This window comes from Bos mutus, chromosome 11, assembly GCF_027580195.1.
Source record: "Bos mutus isolate GX-2022 chromosome 11, NWIPB_WYAK_1.1, whole genome shotgun sequence".
NCBI lineage: Eukaryota > Metazoa > Chordata > Mammalia > Artiodactyla > Bovidae > Bos > Bos mutus.
In genome coordinates this window covers 85,519,238-85,524,090 of record NC_091627.1, presented here as the reverse complement: position 1 = coordinate 85,524,090, position 4,853 = coordinate 85,519,238, and the positions used below count along the sequence as shown (strand labels likewise).

At 42.6% G+C, this 4,853-nt stretch overlaps 1 pseudogene; it reads right to left on the bottom strand.

Moving 5' to 3' along the window:
• Nucleotides 1-4,042: 4,042 nt before the first annotated feature.
• Nucleotides 4,043-4,853, bottom strand: LOC138990000 (large ribosomal subunit protein uL30 pseudogene; annotated as a pseudogene).

Genomic DNA, 4,853 nt, shown 5'->3' with positions numbered 1-4,853 from the left:
TGGCATGTGGAAAAACAACATACATTTAGTGCCAAAAGGGGTGTCAGAAAAAACCACTACATACATTCTGTCTCCTCCTGACTTCACCTGGCCCTTGCTTAACCACACTTCTTTACAGAATGTGCTTGAGCCCAGAAGAAACAGTCAATTCCGCTGCAATTCTCTGACCTAAATTCAGTGTTAACCTTTTGAAGAGGGTAAGAAGCGGGGCTAAAATTTTCTCTGTTCAAGCCTACCCAAAAGGAGGGCAGAATTTGCCTATCAGCTTCTGACGTAGACTGTAATCAGTAGCACACCCAGAAGACAGTCTCCAACAAGCCAGGGAGCAAAGGGCCTGCTCTACAACAGGGTACAAGCTCATTTACTGGAATCATCCATGGACTAGCTGACTGCCTTAACTCTGGCTGGACCCCACCTGAGCTGCTTCAAAACCTTTTGAACCTGGTCATTTGTGTCTGCCAGACCTCTTCCCTCTAACTAGATTCTCTGCCGCTGTTCCTTCTGGCTATTTTTCAGTGGTCAAGCCTTTCCTCAGGCCTCAAAGTTGCTGCAATAAACTTACTCAGCTATGTCCACTAGAATGTGCCCCAGGAGACCAGGTAAAGTCTTTTCTGATAAGCCTTCCTATCTTGGCCTCACCTCTGAAAGGCCTCCTGTGCTCCCAGAGTTTGATGTTAGAATGCTGTCCCCTCACTTCCTTGCCTTCTCTTCTCTCTTCCTCTTCCTGGAGAATCCACATAGTTTTATCAATCGATGCTACACCTCTTGGTACACCTGGTGGCATACCTGAAATCATTCAAAGGGGGCTCATTCCTAGTTTTTTTTTTTTTTTTTTTTAATATGTGATAATTTTTGACAAGGATTTCTTCTGCTATAACCCTGCTCAGGACAAAATTAACCTGGTCAGTAATTGTCTTACCCACCTGTAGGGAGAGGGACACAGTCAATTTTGTAAGGGAGCTGATGGAGGCCTAATGTGCTGAAGTCCAAGTCGTATGAACTGGCCAAGTGCTTCTACTTTGAGCAGAGGCTCAAGTCTTCCGTGAAGGAGAAGCTTCCCTGGGACTAGAAGATTATACTCCAGAGTCACCATTATCTAGAGAAAAACACCTGCCAAATGCACAGTCATCCCAGGAACCTCAACTGAGTGTTACTAAGGAGAGTGCCAGGCAACTCCTAGTCAGCCTTAGGAAATTCTTTATTGTAACTATATTGGGTCAACACTGACTCTTGGAAATCTTTCCCTCCAACTTGGTTCTGTCTCCTCTTCCATGACAGAAATAGCCCTTGTCTGGGCCAACTGACTTGGAGTTTTCAATGTCTTTTATGGGAGACACTTATATGAGGGTTGGGGGGAAATTCTGTGTGGTTTGGGCTCTTCCTCAATCAATGAACACATCACCATCAAAATGGTTCCCAAACCTGTACCACCCACCTCTGGGCATAATAAACTTCTCCAGCTAGAACTCCTTCAGACCTTGCCACACTGATCCTATCCTTGGAGCCTCCAGAACCTTAATCACAAACATACCATTATCTAGAGTAAATTCTCTATCTTCTTCCAGACCCCTGAAAGTCATATGATTCCTTTGTCTTCTCACTTTGGGCAATGCCTTCAAAGTATGGGACTTGTAGTTTGTACTCATAGATTTCTGGCTGTGACCAGTACACACCCAAGCCACAGGCTCAGGTTATTATTATGAAGAAACAGTGGGAGGACTTCCCAGGTATCTTAGTGGTAAAGAATTGGCCAAGCAGGAGATCTGGGTTCCATCTCTGGGTTCACTCCAGTATTCTTGCCTGAGAAATTCCGTAGACAGAGGAGCCTGGCAGGCTACAGTCCACGGGGTCGCGAAGAGTCAGATACAACTTAGGGACTAAACCACATACACCACAATAGAATATCTAGAATAAAGTCTATACATTTCCCAACATATCCTAAAGTTTGATATGATTATATGAATGCATTCTGGCCAATGGGAGATGAAGGGAAGTGAAGTATACAACATTTAGTATGTGTCCTTAAAGGGAGGTGGCTCCCTTTTCTCCAGCAGTCCCTATCTCCTCTTCTCTACCCCAGTCCTCTATATGGGGACAAGGCAGCATACCTCATTAGCTAAGTGGACGTTAGGCCACACCCTACAGATGAAGCAACAGGTTAGAGGGAACCTAGGTCCCAGATGACCACATCAAGCAGAACTGCCATCCTAACCTTGGATGACCTGTTGAGACAAGCAATTGTGAGCCTGAGCATCCCTGAACACCCCTTTTGGGTATGCCAGCAGTGCAAGACTTGACTGCTCTTTAGCCAACCATTTTCTGAGTTGAATTTGCAATGAGCAGGCTCAAGAGATAAGGTATTATCTTCTCTCAAACAAAAAGCAGGCTTGCTCTCCCTCACTGTAAAAGTGGTAGATTCCAGTTGACTCTCAAACCCACTGGTCCTTTCATGCTGCCTCCATGGGTTTTGAAGGGCATGAGGAACCAATACCAACATAATGCCCATTCTGCTTGAATGCAGTAAGTAGCTAAATCTTTTGTCTCAGACCTAGGAATCTTGTATCTTCAACCAGCATCTGTGAAACAGTAATTCATTAACTTGCAAACAAAGTAAAATCCTAGAATCTCACTTACCTCCCTCAGGACTGTTTTTAGGAAAGAAGTCAATTTGTATCTCTTTTAAGCCACTATTGTTACATCTTGTTAGAAATTTATTATTTAAGCTGAGCCAAACATGATCTATCCAAAAGCAAGAAACTGTAATAGTGTTGGGACCTCTTGAACAAGTGGTATAGCAGATAGGAATTAAGAAAATGACACTATGTTTCCCGTGATGAGAAGATATGAAAGGGACTGAATCCAAGCTTACTGAATCAGCCTGGCAAAATCATGAGAGTGGATTTTCCACATTTTTTTGAGTAAGATAATCTTAAAAAAAAATTTTTTTTTTTTTGGCTGTGCCGCACAGCATCATAGTCCCCTCCCCACCATCAGGAATGAGGCCTGCACCTCCTGCAGTGGGAGGGTGGAGTCTTAACCACGGGACCACCAGAGAAATCCCTTAAAATGTTTTTTGAAAGCTATTTTATGCCAAGAATTATATACACCTGTGAGTTTTGACATAAGATTCCATGTCATGAGAAATGGAGTTCAGATAAACTTGGAGAGCAATTCCCTGATCTGACAAGGCAAGGATTAATATCCATCAGGCTAGACTGAATCTGAGCTAGCATTCTCTCTAGGATGTTCAGGGGTTCTCAACCTGTTAGGAACCAGGCCATACAGCAGGAGGTCAGTAGCAAGCTAAGTTTCGTCTGTATTTACAGTCGTTCCCCATCGCCCCCAGATGGGACCGTCTAGTTGCAGGAAAAGAAACTCAGGGCTCCCACTGATTCTGCAATATGGTGAGTTGCATAATTATTTCATTATATATTATAACATAATAACAGAAATAAAGAGCACAATAAATGTAAAGCTCTCAAATAATCTGTAAACCATTTTCCACTGCACCCCATTGGACTGTGAAAAAATTGTCTTCCAGAAAATTGTCTTCCACCAGTCCCTGGTGCTTTAAAATGTTGATAGCTCTTGTCCTTTGAATAGCAGCAGAGTAATTGACAATGTTGAGAAAGGTTCAAGCAGGGTTGCATCAATACCACATTAGTCAAGAGAAAAGGCAAAGATGAAACAAGAATAGATGTGAGGATGTGGCAACACCTGCTACTGAAACCACTGACAAAATGTTGAAAGTTCTTTTTTTTTTTTTTTATTTCTGCAACATTTTTAATCTGTAAACTGAACTTTTTATCATGCACAAAAGTCTGTGACATAGGCTTTCTTAGATTAGACCCAGTTTGGCCAACTGAAAATGGAAAGTCAGGATTGTTTTTTGTACAGGAAAATTTTCAATAAACCCAAGGAATGTTTTTCACAAGACACAGGCTGGACCGTAAGTTTTGCATCCAAGAAGCTAGGCTGTTGATTTGACTTAATCTTCTCGCACCAAGATTTGCAAAGGAAAGATAAAAGTCAACCAAGACAGTACATTTCAATTTGTTTCGATTGTTTATTAACCAGATTACAATAATAATCCTGGTAGATACCTTAGTTCATCCTTCTAATAAGCCTGTTGATCTGGTCTTCCCTATTGCCAGCATCTCCACCTTCTACAAAATGGGTGGTCTTTTTCTTCATTCCACCTCGTGGAGAAGACAATTTAAAGGGCCACAGGAAGTTGTTTGCTTCTTTGAAACGTTTTCCAACGGTATAGATCTCATGAATCAGATCCTCCATGCAGATGATTCCATATTTCCCAAGAGATCGAGCAATCAATGCGTTGTCTGTCAGGGCAATTCGCTTTTTGTTGATTTTGCCGTAACCACGCTTGTAAATCAATTCATTTACAGACTTCAGATTTGGGTACCCCCATGCAATGTATGGCTCCACAATTCTCAGCATGTTAATTGATGTCTTGTTGAGCTTCACAAAGGTGCCGTTGAAGATCTGCTGGAGGCGAAGGAGCTGCAGCACCTTTCGAACCTTTGGGCTCACACCATTGATACCTCTGATCCTGATGACAAACGCCAATTTGGGTTCCGCGGGTACATAGAAGTTACCGGCTTTTCGGCCATCCTAGCCATTCGAATTTCAGTTCTGTACATCTGCCTGTATTCCTTGTGGTAATGCTTAGCTTTTTCATAGATAAGCTTCCTCCTTGCCTTTCGAAGCATCTTTTGGGCAAACTTCTTTCTCAGTCGCTTGATCTTAAGCTCTGCGAAATTCTTCCGCTTTTTCTTAAGGGTTTCTGGCACAGCAGGAACCTTCTTTTTCTTCTCTTCTGCACCCTCCATGGT